Source organism: Hylobates moloch, unplaced genomic scaffold, assembly GCF_009828535.3.
Source record: "Hylobates moloch isolate HMO894 unplaced genomic scaffold, HMol_V3 SCAFFOLD_41, whole genome shotgun sequence".
NCBI classification, from domain to species: Eukaryota; Metazoa; Chordata; class Mammalia; order Primates; family Hylobatidae; genus Hylobates; species Hylobates moloch.
Window position 1 is genome coordinate 513,423 of NW_026652316.1, and position 16,198 is coordinate 529,620.

Below are 16,198 nucleotides of genomic sequence, written 5' to 3' on the forward strand. Positions count from 1 at the left end.
AAAAAAAAAAAAAAAAAAAAAATGAATCTTTGTGTTTGGAGCTTGTTGCAGCAGCATGGGGAAAAAGGCAACAGGCACTTTCAACACTGACTAAATGAAAAAAGTGAACCAATCAGTAACTGCAGGAAACGAAGTTGTATCAGAAAGGAAACAGTACAGTGACTGGCTGGGAAGCTGTAAATACTATTTATGTACTATATAAACACTAGCAATTTATACAAAACTTGTGATAAAAGTCAATGAAGTGGGCTGGGTGCGGTGGCTCATGCCTGTAATCCCAGCACTTTGGGAGGCTGAGGTGGATGGATCACTTGAAGTCAGGAGTTCGAGACCAGCCTGGCTAACACGGTAAAACCCTGTCTCTACTAAAAATACAAAAATTAACTGGGCATGGTAACGTGCGTCTGTAGTCCCAGCTACTCGGGAGACAGAAGCAGGAGAACTGCTTGAACTTTGGAGGAGGAGGTTGCAGTGAGCCAAGATCACACCACTGCACTCCAGCTTGGGCAACCAAGCGAGTCTCCGTCTCAAAAAAAGTCAATGAAGTGGGTAAGTGTGAAAACAAGGTGGCCCCTCATTTCTCATTTCCCAATGAGATTAAAAAGCAGAATTTTTTTGGATCAACTTGAATAAAAACAGTTTAGGGGATAGAGAGTAAAAGAGCAAATGTCTATTTGTATCAACTAATACATTTTTTATTTTTCATAAAGCTTAATTCATTAAATTTAAATTACTGCCCTTTATTATAAGATCATGTCCTTTATTGTAAGATCACTTTCTTTAAGGATGGTTATAGGTTTTCACCATAAAATACTTAACTTTTTATTTATAAATTTATAAGTTACAATACAAAGAATATCTAGACAACCTTTATCTTGACTGCCCAATGATTAACATTTTCTCCCAATTATTCCTCTCTATACGTATATTTTTCCCTCTCAACCATTAATGAATGGTTTATATGCTTTAAGCCCTTTTACCTCTAAATCAGAAGTAGAAGCATAGCTCAGGGTTTTTTCACCTTGGCAATATTACTTTGGGCCAGAAAATGCTTTTTTTGTAGAAGGCTAGCCTGTGCATTATAAGATGTCTAGCATCATTTGTGGCAGTAACACTCGCCTTTATCCCCCAATGGTGACAACCAAAAATGCCTTTAGGCATTGCCAAATGTCCCCTGGAAGCAAAAAAAAAAAAAAAAAATCCCAGTTGAGAACTATTGCCTTATCCTTCAATGTGCCTTTCCTAGTAATAAGGATATTCTCTTACATAATCATAGGTCAGCTAGCATCTTCAAGAAATTTAACATTAACCCAATACTTTCATCTGATCTACCATCCATCCTCCAGTTTCGTCAACTGACTCAACAACACCCTTTACAAGATCTTCTTTTCTTCTTCAGCCCAGAGTCATGTATTTCATTTGTCATGTGCCTTAGTCTTTAATCTAGAGGGAGACCTTATCTTTTTTTATATTTGATGTCTTTTAAGAACGCAGTCCCTTTAAGACTTTTTACCCTTTTTCTAGAAATCTATAACTGTTCTCAAAAGTCTTTTTTTCTTAAAGACTTTATTTTTTGAGAAGTAATAAATTTACAGTAAAAGTGAAAATTTAGTAGAGTTCCCGTATGGCCCAGTTTCCCCTATTAACATCTCACATTAGTATTGAACATGCTACAATAAATGAAATACTGATATGTACACTGTCATTAACTAAAGTCTATACTTTCAGTTTTCCTTCATTTTTACTGTTCTTTTCTCTGTTCCAAGATCCCACAGTACATTTAGTCACCCTAAGTCTTCATTATTTAAGTTGTCATACAGCTTCTCTTGGTTGTGAGAATTTCTCAGGTTTTCTTGGTTTTTCATGACCTTGACAGTTTTGAGGAATCTTGGTCAGGTGTTTTGCTGACTGTTCTATTGGAATTTGTCTGATAGTCTCCTCATTATCAGGCTGGGGTTATGTTTTTGGCAGGTACATGGCAGAGATAAAGTGTCCTTTGTATCAGACCATTTCAACGATATATACTAACATGACCTATCAATGCTGACGTTGACCTTGATCATCTATCTGGTTGAGGTAGTGTTTATCAGGTTTCTCTGCTGTGAAGTTACTCTGAATCCCTTCCTAAACTATACTCTTTGGAACAAAGTGACTATGTATACCCCACACTTAAGGAACAGGGAGTTATATACTCCCCTCCTTGAGAATGGAATATTCATATAAAGTATTTGGAATTCTTCTGTATAGATTTCCTCTTTTAAAAAATAAAAAATTTCCTCGTTTTGGGTTTTAGGTGTCCTCAGGATTATACTTAGGTTGCACTACCTAATTGATGCTATAATTTTCAAGGCATCAAATCCAGAGGCACGAGGTCCATCTGCCCCTTATTGGTGATGTTAATTTTTTTTTTTTTCTTTGAGACAGGGTCTCCCAGGCTGCACCCAGGCTGGAGTGCAGTGGCATGATTTTGGCTCACTGCAACCTCCACCTCTGGGGTTCAAGCAATCCTTTTGCCTCAGCCTCCTGAATAGCTGGGATTACACATGTGCCACCTCACCCAGCTAATTTTTGTACTTTTCGCAGAGACGGAGTTTTGCCATGTTGCCAGGCTGGTCTCAAACTCCTGGCCTCATGTGATCCTCCTGCCTTGGCCTCCCAAAGTGCTGGGATTACAGGTGAGAGCTGCTGCACCTGGCTGGTGTTAATTTTAATGACCTGGTCTAGACATGGTCTGGTTTCTCCGCTGTACTTTTACTATTTTCTTTAATAAGCAATCTATGGGGAGACACTTTAAAGATAATGCAAATATTCAGTTCATCAAATTTTTACTTAATATTTAGGATCCAATGATTCTTGCCCAATCTCTCACTGTGATGATTTCCCAACCCCAACATTCCCTGTACATTCACCAGTCAGCATTCTCTAAGGAACAGCTCTTTTTTTTCTCTTTTTATTTATTATTGGTATCAACTCATGGATTTCTATTTTTCAATGTTTTATTTTTTTGAGATAGCGTCTCGCTGTTGCCTGGGCTGCAGTGCAGTGGTGCTATCTTGCCTCACTGCAACCTCCGCCTCCCGGGTTTAAGCGATTCTTCTGCCTCAGCCTCCCAAGTAGCTGGGATTACAGGTGCCTGCCACCATGCCAGGCTTTTTTTTTTTTTTTTTTTTTTGGATTTTTAGTAGAGACGGGTTTCCCCATGTTGGCCAGGCTGGTTTCGAACTCCTGACTTCAAGTGATCTGCCCGCCTCAGCTTCGCAAAGTGTTAGGATTATAGGCGTGAGCCACCACGCCCAGCCTACTTTTCAAGGTTTTATAACTCGTTATTGTCCTTAATTATCTGGGTGCTCATACTGTCCCAGAGTAGGCCAGTGGGAGCCCCTTAAAGCCCACTCCTGTGTCATTCTGACATGCCCCTATCATTTTCTGAGCATTTCCTTACTTTCTTGCATAACAAGGTATTCCAGGCTTATCTTATAACCATTTCTCTGTCTCAGCCCTGGAACCAAACATTTCTCCTGACAGCCTTGGTATCTTTTAGTGGGGAATGATATAAGAAATAAAGATCTAGGTACTCAATGTACTTATTGCTATTTGGGTATCTCTTTGCTTCTGGGCCTTTCCACTGGACAAAGTATACACACATGTATTTTAGAAAATTATGAGTTCACACTTAAATCCCCAACTCCAAGCCATCCCCACAGGGCTTTTTTCTCACCTTCCCACACTTCACATTTGTGTCTTTTTCGACAGAATGCTGGCTCTTAACAAAACCTATCTACTCATTTGCTCAACCCTTTTAGACATTTAAATAGTTACAGAAGCATTACAGCATACCACTACAAAAAAACTGTTGGAGTTTAGTATTTCTCTGCAGTCACTTCTCTCTAGACTGACTACCGAGTATAAAAGTTCCTTGGATTATTTATTTCAATGTGGTTGTTACTGATTTGAAATAAGAATTGGTTTGCTTTTGGTTTTTAGTCTCCTCCATCATCCTTATTGGATTAATTTCGTTTTTTGGGGGAACTACTGGGAAGATCATCCTTCTTGCAAAAATAAAGAACTATACAAATAGGTGTAACTCAAAGAAATGTCATTTATTTCCCTGCCTCACCACCCACCCTGTTAAGCGGGTAACCAACTTTATCACTTTCTGGTTCATTCTTCTTGTGTATATTTTGAAAAAGTAAACAGTATATGTACAGCTATATGTATGTTTCCTTATTTCCATTTCCTACACAAAAGTCATACACTATATTCCTCTCTCCTGTGTTTTTATTAGTTTAGAACTATATCCTGGAAATCATTCCATTTCAGTGCACTGACATCTTCCTTATTCTTCTTGCAGCTACATAGTACTCCATTGTGTATGTTTATTCAACAAATCTCTCGTTTCAACATTTAGTTTTCAACGTTTTGCAACTGCAAATACGCTGCAGCAAACTTAGTATCTGTGTGTTTATACTGTGCATGGTATACCTCCAGGGTATATTCTTAGAAATGGGATGGCTGGGGGAGGCCGAGGCGGGCGGATCACAAGGTCAGGAGATCAAGACCATCTTGACTAACACGGTGAAACCCCGTCTCTACTAAAAATACAAAAAATTAGTCGGGTGTGGTGGCAGGCGCCTGTAGTCCCAGCTACTCGGGAGGCTGAGGCAGGAGAATGGCGTGAACCTGGGAGGTGGAGCTTGCAGTGAGCCAAGATTGCGCCACTGCACTCCAGCCTGGGTGACAGAGCGAGACTCCGTCTCAAAAAAAAAAAGAAATGGGATTGCTGGGTAGGATATATGTATTCGTAATTTTGTTAGATACTGCCAAATTCCATTCCAAAGAAATGTAATCATTTGCACCAGCAATATTGAGAGTGCTTGTTTCCCCAGAGGTGCTGGGAATGTATTGTCAAGTGTCTGAATTTTTCCCAAAATGATGGATGAAAAATGGTATACCAGTATAGTTGTCACTGTCTTTTTTTTTTTTTTTTTTTTAAAGCTCTCTATTTGGAAATAACTTTGAACTTTCAGGAAAGTTAGAAGAATAATACAATGAAGTCCTGTGCACTCTACTCAAACACAACAATTACTAATATTTTGCCCCATTTTTTTCTTCTCTAAACACATAGATTTTCTGAATAATTTGAAAGTTACGTATCACAAAATAATTCAATGTGCATTTCCTTGGAATAAAAACATTTTCTTATAACTGGAGCACAGTTGTCAGTTTTAGGAAATCTGACAGTATATGATACTTTTCCCTAATTCACCATCCACATTCCAACTGACTCAATGTCTTTATAGCATTTCCTCCTTCAAGACCAGGATCACATAAAAATTAAAAAGTTGTATTTATCTTTTTAGTGTCCTTTAATCTGGAAGATTAGTTTTAATTTTTTTTTAGATACAGGGTCTCCCTATGTTGCCCAGGCTGCACTCAAACTCCTGGTGTCAAGCGATCCTCCCACTACAGCCTCCTGAGTAGCTGGGATTACAGGTGCACACTGACGTGTTTCCTTTGAAATTATTTTTGAAGAATGCAAGCAAGCCCCTTCCCCCTTAACAGAATGCTTCTCACTTGAGGTTCATCTGATGTGTCTGTGTCCTTAGGAGACGCTGGTTATGTACCGCATAATATTACATTTGTCCTCAGGGTATTGTAACCACAGTCACAAGGTTCCTAGTTCCTATCTGTCTCTCACTAGTGATGTTAACGTTGATTACTTTGTTAGGGTGTAGTCCAGCTTTCCACTGTATACTATGTATTTCTCCTTGCAACCAACAGGCAACCTCAGGGACACACTTTGAAATATGACCACATTGTTTCTCACTGAAATCTCACCGCCATTCTTAAATTTGGCATCTAATGATAACTTGTGCTAAACCAAACATTAATATGATGGCTGCAAAACGATTTCCCAACTCCAGCACTTTCTTCTTATCAGTCAGCAAGAAATGTTGTCATCACCCCCTTTTATTGACATACCTACCTATTCCTTATCAGTATGAATTCACTAACTTCTATTTTTTTCCCAGTGGTTTATCATTCATCACTATTCTTATTCTGGGGCTCAAAATATGCCAGATGTGGCCACAATGACGTCCCTGAACTGGTTCTGTGTCCTCTTTTTTTTTTCCTGAGACAGTCTCCCCTTGTTGCCAGCACAGTGGCGTGATCTCAGCTCACTGCAACCTCTGCCTCCCGGGTTCAAGTGATTCTTGTGCCTCAGCCTTCTGAGTAGCTGGGATTACAGGTATGCACCAACAAGCCAGGATAATTTTTGTATTTTTAGTACAGGAAGGGTTTCACCATGTTGACCAGGCTGGTCTCAAACTCCTGGCCTCAAGTGATCTGCCCGACTGAGCCTCCCAAAGTGCTGGGATTACAGGCGTGACCTAACATACCAGACCTTCTGTGTCCTTTTGACATGCTTCCATCTTTTTTTTTGAGGAATTCCTTACTTTCTTCCTTATCAAGATATTCCAGGCTCATTTTATACCTATGCTGCTCCAGCCCTGAAATCAATAATTTTTCCAAGGAACCCTAGTCTTTATTAGCAAAGAACTGGTATTGAAAGCCAAGATCTGGGCACTCAGTGCAGTTCTACAGGGCATTTTTTGTTTTTTAAATGGAGTTCTCACTCTGTCGCCCAGGCTGGAGTGCAGTGGCATGATCTCCGCTCACTGCAACCTCCGCCTCCCAGGTTCAAGCAATTTTCCTGCCTCAGCTTCTCCAGTAGCTGGGACTACAGGCGCATGCCACCAAGCCCAGCTAATTTTTTGTATTTTTAGTAGAGGCAGGGTTTCACCGTGTTAGCCAGGATGGTCTCGATCTCCTGACCTCGTGATCTGCTCGCCTCAACCTCCCAAACTGCTGGGATTACAGGCATGAGCCACTGTGCCTGGCCCTAGAGGATTTTTTTATCTTATTTTGTGTGGTTTTATGTGCCTACCTTTTTTCTTCTTTAGGGTTTTTAGTCTTAATTTTCTTCAAAGTTCTTGAGAAATTTACATTTACCCTTTATCTGTATGCGTGGAAAACTGATTTTGCACATGAAGTTTTTGCCTGTATATTTAAAATATCTGAGGTAGCAAAACGCATCAGTATTTTATTTCATTGTACCTTGATTATAAGTCAGAAATTTTTTTCCTGAAGCATGGTACAGAAAATTTTCCCATATTTTTTCCTGGTATTCGTATAGTTTTTATATTTAGATCTAATGTGTCTGGACTTTATTATTATGTATGGCATGAAGAACAGTTCTAATATTTTTTCCAAATGGCTATCTAGTTGCTCCAATATCCTTTATCAAAATGTCCATCTTTATCTCAGTGACTTAAAATACCACTTTAAGTGCTAGGTTTCCATATGTAGTTGTGTCCATTTCTGGATTTCACACTACTTCCCTGGTCTATTCTTGTGCCAATATCTTGCTTTCTGAATCATTAAGAGTTTGGAATATATTCTGATATCTTGCAGAGCTAGATACCCCCTCAAAAATCTTTTAATGTTTTTACATTCTTGCATGTTTATTTTTCCAAGTGCACTTCAAGTATTAGATAGTTCAACTCTATACCAAAAAGTTATCAGTCTTTTTATATTAGGATCTCATTAAATTTCTAATTAACTTTGGAAAAAGTGACATTTTGATATGTCTCAAGGACAATGGATGTCTTTCCATTTGTTCAAGTCTGCTTTGTGTCTTTTGGGAATGTTTTATATAGCCTGCTCACAGAGGTTTTTAACAACTTTTTTAAGAAGTAAATCCTTAGGAATTTAATTACAGTTTGAGTATTCCTCATCCAAAATGCTTGGGATCAGAAACATTTCAGATTTTGGAATATGTGCATACACATAATTAGATATCTTGGGGATGAGACCCAAGTCTAAACACGAAATTCACTTGTTTCATAACCAACTTATACACATAGCGTGAAGATAATTGTATACAGTATAAAAAAAATTTTGTGCATTAATTAAGGTTTGTGTACACTGAACCAGCAGAAAGCAAAGGTGTCACTATCTCAGTTGCCTATGTGGTTATCTGTGGTGTCATGTCCACGCTCAAAGAGTTTCAAATTTTGGAGCATTTTGGACTTCAGGTTTTTGGATTAGGGATGCTCAATCTATGTTTTGTTGTTGCTATTGTAATCTTCTCTTTTGTTGTATTTTCTTAACTGGTTATTTTCTCACTACACAAAGGTTTATTATTTTATATCCTACCTCGCTGAATTGTTTGAACGTGGTTTTGTCATTGATTTTCTAAGGCTTTCCAGATAAACAATCATGTCACTAACAAAGAATCTTTTCTTCTTTTTCCACTGTTATGTCTCTAATTTGTTTTTTGAGACAGGGTCTCACTCTGTCGCCCAGGCTGGAGTGCAGTGGTGCAATCTCAGCTCATTGCAACCTCTGCCTCCAGGGCTCAAGCAATTCTTTCACCTTAGCCTCCTGAGTAGCTGGGACTACAGGCACGTACCACCACACCCGGATAATTTTTTTTTTTTTAATTCTTAGTAGAGACGGGGTTTCACCATGTTGGCCAGGCTGGTCTTGAACTCCTGACCTCAGGTGATCTGCCCACCTCAGCCTCCCAAAATGCTGGGATTACAGGTGTGAGCCACCACACCCGGCCATTTGTGTTCTTTTCTATCTGTATTGGCTCATATTTCCAGTATAATGTTAAGTCATGGAGAAAATGGGCATCCTTACTTTATTCTTGATTGTGGTGTTTCTTAGTAAGATTCTGGCTTTAGGGTTAAGGCTATGTACATGTGCATGTGTGTATTCATAAAAATAAAAATATTATATGTTAAGGAAGTATTCACCCATTCTTATTTTCTGAAAAGTTTTTGTTAGGAATAGGTGTTGAATTTTGTCATAGGCTTTTCCAGCTTCTATAAAGAGAACACAACTTTTCTCTTTTGACCGATTAGTATGGTGAATTACATAAACAGATTTCCAAATACTGAATCATCCTTGTATTCCTGCTATAAAACTCACTCGTCAAAATGTATTTTTGTAAATATGGTGTGAGAGACTGCACAGTAATAGTTTTCCATTAGTATCTGTATGTGATAACTAATTTTCATTTTTTGAGCTATCTTTATCAGGCTAAGAAATCAGTATTACTTTTTTTTTTTTTTTTTTTGAGACAGGGTCTTGCTCTGTTGCTTAGGCTGGAGTGCAGTGGCACGATCTTGGCTCCCTGCAGCCTCAACACCCCTGGGCTCAAGTGAACCTCCCACCCCAGCCTCCCAAGTAGCTGGGACTACAGGCACACGCCACTGTGCTCAGCTAATTTTTTAGTTGTTTGTAGAGATGAAGTCTCACTACAATTGCCCAGGCCAATCTCAAACTCCTGGGGTCAAGTGATCCTCCTACCCTGGCCTCCCAAAATGCTGGGATTACAGGCGTGAGTCACCGCGCACAGTCCAGCATTACTCTTACGTCCTAAAAATAATTAGCTTTCCATTTTCTATACTTATGTAGCATCGGGAATATCTGGTCAGGCAGAATTCCCCTGTGAAACCATCTAGGCCTGGTGTTTGGTGGGATGGTTCCTTGACAAATTTCTATTTCTTCTAGGAAAATTGGTCTTATTTTCTTTTAATCTCTAATGAGGTCAATTTTATTAAACAGTATTTTCCTAAAAAATTATCCATTCAATCTAGGTTTTGAAATGTATTTGTACAGAGGTGTGCAAAATAGTTCTGTATTAAAATAGTTCTCAATTTCTTCTGTATCCAATGTTATTTTCCCGTCGTCATTTCTTAAAATTTCATTTGTGCTTTCTCCCTTTCCCCAATTGGTTAAATTAGCTAGTGATTCATCTATTATGTGACTCTTCCCTCAAGGGTCCAAGATTGATTCATCAACTAGACATATAGTTTTTCTGTTAACTCATTAACTTCTACTTTTATCTTTATTTTCTTTCTTGTGCTTGTGGCTTACTTTGTTCATTTCTGAATTGGGAATTTATTTTCATTTATGTAAGTATGTAAGTGTTTAGGGCTATGAATTTTCCTCTGCTCACTGCTTTAAATGTGTTCCACAGATTCTGGTATGTAGTATTATGTAGTATTTTTCCTATCATTTTCCAGAAATTTGCAATTTGTGTTTCCCTTTTACCCATTAAACTTTTAAAAATTAAGGCATACTGTTGAACACTTACCAAAATATAGGACTTTTCTGTCACTCTAGAAAGCTCCTTCCTGTCCTTTCCCACTCAGTCTCTCCCCAGTCCTGAGTTCTATTAGCTTTGGCTAAATTTTGTATAGATTTAAGATTTTATATAAATGGCATAAAATCGTATGCATATTTTTGTCTAATTTCTTCGTCAGCATAGTATTTCTGAGATTCATTCATGTTACATGTATAAATGGTTTCTTTTTATTGCTGAGTAATACTCGTCAATATATCAGCTTACCCTTTCTTCACACAGATTTTACTATGAATAAAGCTGCCACGAAAATTCTTGTAAAAGGTTTTCTGTGAATACATAATACAAGGTTTCTTAATTTCAAGACGGAAGTGCAACGTCCTTTTGTTTTTTCGATTTGTTTTTGTTTTCTTGTATGGGATCTACTAACGTTTTTCTAATAGATTGACAATTTTTTGTGAATATTCTGTGTTTAAAAAGAACATACTCTCTGGCCCGGCATGGTGGCTCATGCCTACAATCCCAGCACTTTGGGAGGCCAAGGCAGGAAGACTGCTTGTGCCCAAGAGTTTGAGACTAGCCTGGGCAACATGGCGAGACTTCGTCTCTACAATAAGCAAAAAAAAAAAAAAATTAGCTGGGCATGGTGGTGTGCACCTGTGGTCTCAGCTACTTGGGAGGCTGAGGTGGGAGGATCACCTGAGGCGGGGAGGTCAAGGCTGCAGTGAGCCGTGATCATGCCACTGTACTCCAGCCTGGGAGACAGAGTGGGGGCAGGGGGAAGCAGTCTATTCTTATTAGGGATATACTTGAAGATTTGCATTATATTATTTAGATCTTTTATATCCTTTTTTACCCACTACATCTTGTGCTAAGTGTCAAAGTCCCCTAATTTTAGTTTTTCTTTTTTTTTTTTTGAGATGGAGTCTCGCTCTGTCGCCCAGGCTGGAGTGCGGTGGTGCGATCTCCGCTCACTGCAAGCTCCGCCTCCCAGGTTCACGCCATTCTCCTGCCTCAGCCTCTCCGAGTAGCTGGGACTACAGGCGCTCGCCACCACGCCCGGCTAATTTTTTTTGTATTTTTAGTAGAGATGGGGTTTCACCGTGTTAGTCAAGATGGTCTTGATCTCCTGACCTCGTGATCCGCCTGCCTCGGCCTCCCAAAGTGCTGATTACAAGCGTGAGCCACCGCGCCCGGCTATTTCTTCTTATACTTCATATAGATTTTGTTGTATACAGATTGTTGCTGTGTTATTTGGTACACATTTAACTGTGAATTCTTTGTTGTAAATCATGGTTTTTAGCATTATAAACTGTTCTCTTTTATCTGTTTTAATGCTTTTTTTGGTTTGAATTCTACTTTGCTATCAGCATTCTCAGTCTTGCATTCTTGGGGTTTCTATTTGCCTAGCATGTATTTGTCCTGGACTTTATGTTTGCTCTCAATTCTCCACGTATTTCATCATTAGGGTGTGCATCATGTACTGTGTACTTGTTTTTCTGTTCCATCATGGTTTTCTTTGTCCCTTTAAAAATTTCTCTCAGTATTTTGGAAAGTCTTCCTCATGCTTACCTTTATATTAATAGCTTTTACAGTACACTGTATTTTTTTCTTACCTAATCTTTTCTATTTGGTCTTTTGGTTTTAGATGGTAGCCCCTGACTCCCTCATATTACTTCAATTACAGTAAGTATTCTTATTCTAGTTCTGAAAAGAACAGTTCTAGACAGGGTCTCATTCTGTTGTCCAGGCTAGAGTGCAGTTAGGCAAACACAGCTCTCTGCAGCCTTGACCTCCTGGGCTCAAATGATCCTCCTACTTCAGCCTCCTGAGTAGTTGGGACTACAGGCATGAGCCACCATGCCTGGCTAATTAAATGCTTTTTTTTTGTAGAGACTGAGTCTCACTATGTTGCCCAGGCTGGTCTAGAAGTCCTGGGCTCAAGTAATCCACCCACCTAAGCCTCCCAAAGTGCTGGGATTACAGGTGTGAGCCACCACACATGGCCTTAGTTTTTCCTTTTATTTCCCATCCCATTATATTTTAGTTGCATTCTTTCTGCTTTGTCAGAATGTATAATGTTTATGTACTATTCTCTAGGTCCCTACTATTGGTTTTAATCTTAGTTCAAAAAGATATCTGAAATACTTATTGTCAGTCTTTTTGTAGGAAATGTCCCAAATATCTCTTTTAGATGAAAGTCATCCTTTTCGCGTGTCCTCAGGAGGGGTAAACGAGTACAGTATTCCCTGAGTTCCTGCATGTTCAAACTGTTGTTCTGCAGTCTTAATACCTGAACAACAGTTAGCTGGATATAAAATCCTTGGCTAGTAGTCACTTTCCTCATGCTGCTCTGCTGTCTTGCTTTGTTATGCTGCTTTTGAGAAATCTGACACTGGTCTAATTCTCTTGCCTCTACGTCACGTCTTTGCGGGGAGACCCTGAGAATTCTTTGCATCTTTACAGTCATACAGCTTTACTAGGAAATATCTTTGAGTGTGCCTTCTGGTATGAACTTCTATGGTATAGATTCAGATCTCTTTTCACTTCCAGAAAGTTTTCTTGGATTATAGTTTTAAATATTTTCTCTTCTTGAAGGACACCAATTACCTACAGTAGACTTTGGATCCATCTCCCATTTCAACTTGGTCAATTTTCAAAACAAGAATCTCATCTCAATTATCCTGTTTTCCTGCTTTTCTTCAATACTTTTTATTAAATCTGAATTTGAATTTGTCGTGTGGGAATGTTAAAACTTCATTATTGGTTATGATTTCATCTTCTATTTTTCTGTTTAATCTACTTTCTGTTCTGAGTTTTATATTTGTTTCAGAATATTTCTTAATTTTATTTTTCAAATCTCCAAACATTGGTTTGAGGATGTTTAATTTCACTTGGAGCATTGTGTCAATTTTTTCCTGCTTTTTTTGATGGGGGTAGATTTTCATCAGTTGAAATGCTGATTCACATTTCCTGTTTGTTTTTTCTTACAGTTCTGTATGGATGTGGCCTGCTCTTTTCCATTTCTGTTCATTTCATAGGCAGAGCTCCTAGTTCAAGAACACCCTCTTAAGTTCAGTTTTTTTCTTTTCCTGAAGAATTTTTTCTTCTTTCTTCTTCTTCTTCACTGCCATGTCTCCAAGTCTTCATGTTTCCCTTATGAGGCAATGCTTATAATTTAAAGCTACCAATTCTGGTACTGCTTACCTTTAAGCTCTTCTCTATACATAGAGCTGTGAACTATCAAACTCCAAACCTATGATCAATGTTTTGGAACTTCTTTCAGATTTTCTCTTTCTGGGAGTGGATCTTTGTACCTTGTCTAAAGCTTTCACGCTCCCATACCTCTTTCAGTAAATTTGTCAAGCCTTCCCTCTCCCACTTTTAACACCTAGAGGAATGAGCATAAGGAGCAGTTGGAATTTGGTTTATTTCTCTACCTATAAGAATCTACAATCTCTATTTATAGGTAGAGAAATAAACTAAATTTGTGACTTGAACTCTTAAACACATTTTGTCCTATAGGAGTTTATTTGTAAATTCTACAATAACCTAATATTGGACTTGCTCTGTCGTTCAGGCTGCAGTGCAGTGGCATGATCTTGGCTTATTGTAACCTCTGCCTCCCAGGTTCAAGCGATTCTCATGCCTCAGTCTCCCAAGAAGCTGGGATTACAGTGTGTGCCACAACACCTGGGTAATTTTTGTATTTTTGGTAGAGACAGGGTTTTGCCATGTTGGCCAGGCTGATCTCAAACTCCTGGCCTCAAGTGATTCGCCCACTTCGGCCTCCCAAAGCGTTGGGATTACAGGCATGAGCCACCGCACCCAGCCATGTTGGAATATTTTTGTTACTGATCTGATTTGGTTATTATTATAATATTTGTAATATGCTTAGTATGTGTCAGGCATATTCAGCACTTAAATCTGTAGCAGCACATTTAAACCTTATGAGCGTTACTCTCATTTTATAGGAGGAAGCAGTGGCCCAAATAGGCTAAGCAACTTGCCCAAGATCATATAACCACCATGAACACTAATAATATGAATCATGGGACTATCTTAAAACGTTTTAAATTTTAACCTTCTCCCCCCACCCCCCACCCCCCCCCACCCAATACTGGTTCTGTCAGCTAGCCTCTGTAAGCATAGAAAACAAGCATCAAATAAATATGTTTCAGGTAATGTGCCTTCATGAACATTTTGCTCTTCAAAAGAAAACCGAGGCCAGGTGCAGCAGCTCACACCTGTAATCCCAGCACTTTGGGAGACCAAGGTGGGTGGATTACTTGAGGTCAGGAGTTCCAGACCAGCCTGGCCAATATGGTAAAACCCTGTCTCTACTAAAAATACAAAAATCAGCCAGGTGTGGTGGTGGCACCTGTAGTCCAGCTACCAGGGAGGCTGAGGCAGGAGAATCACTTGAACCTGGGAGGCGAAGGCTGCCGAGAGCCGAGATTGCGCCACTGTACTCCAGTCTGGGCGACAGAATGAGACTCTGTCTCAAAAAAACAAAAAACAAAAAACAAAAAAACACAAAACTGCAGATCATATTAGATGACTATTTACGGTCTTGAATATAGGGAGATGGAATGATTGTAAGAAGGTAAACCTTGCTTTATATTTGGGCGTATGTTCTAACTCCCTGTCTACTATAAAGTCACTAATGTCTGAAATTCATATACTAAATAAATAATATAAGCCTAAGCTTTGGAATTAGAGAGATAGATACTAGATGAGAAAGCTAAAAGAATGGAAGTAGTTGTCTCATCAGAGCTGAATTGGGACAAGGAACCATTTTTTTGGAATACTTTTAGCATTGTTTAATTATTGTACTAACAAGTGCATGTATTACTTTGATAAAAAAAGCTAATTTATATGAAGTATATAGTACATTAAAAAATTAAGTTGGTATATATTGAGAGATTGATGATATCTGGTATCAGTAAATACATGTGGGAAAAACAGTGCTCACATACACTTGGTAGGAAGGTAAACTTACACTATCTTTCTGGAAGGCGATTTGACATTACACATGAAAACTTAAAATGGCTATGCCTTTTGACTAGGTAATTCCATTTTTAGGAATCTGTCCTTCAGAAATACTCATACATAATACATACAAGGACACAAGAACTTATGTAGAAGGATGTTTGCTAATGTAATAATAATGAAAAACTGGAGACAATCTTACAATCAGCAGGGGAATGATGAGCAACAGGTAAAATACTGAGTGGAAAAATAAATCACAATATATAGTATAATAAAATATATCACAGTATGACTCACTGTTTATTCAAAGAAACAATATACACTGGCATATACACAGATCAATATATGTATGTTTGTTTTTATGTGCACTAAGAAAGACCTTAGGAGTAGCTAAACTTTTAGCAGGGTAGGAGTAGCATGAGAAGATGAATCTAACTTTTCAATATTTTTCTTTTTTAAAACATTATAAGTGTACTTCTATAATAAAAAATAAAACAAAAGGTTTTTATAGTAACAAAATTAAAGAAGAGATCACAAATCACAACAGAACTTCATTGTCCTACTGTAACTGTCACTTAGGTAAACCATCCTCCCTATGAAATCTACAAGGGAATTAAAAGGCATAGTCATTAACTTATTGGTATAATCAAACAAAAGTTCCAACAAAACTAAACATTTCTGGGAGAAACGACAGAAAACACTTGAAATCTTAAATGCAGGTGTCAATAAATATGGAGCCAAGTAATATTAATAATAGTATAATTTCAGTATGAGTAAACTCATCAGATATGAATAAACTCATCAGAAGTCAACACCAATTCTTCATTATCCAAACCCACTGGGAGCAGTGGCTCACATAATTTTCAAAGTTTTGTATTTAGCTATGGAGCAAATATTTTCTAGAAGCTTAAATTTGAATGTTGTACGCGTGAGATCACAAAGTACAAAACAGAGATCAATACATATTCTACAATGACTGAACCTGGTAGGAGCTCAAGAGCTATTTAGCTCCTGCAGGCCTCTTTTTCATTCTATTATACTATGAGG

At 38.3% G+C, this 16,198-nt stretch overlaps 1 protein-coding gene across 12 annotated transcripts in view; it reads right to left on the reverse strand.

The window, feature by feature from the left end:
- LOC116463552 (MBT domain-containing protein 1) overlaps positions 1-16,198 on the reverse strand; it is an 85,525-nt gene that overhangs the window by 62,956 nt on the left and 6,371 nt on the right. The window lies entirely within an intron of this gene.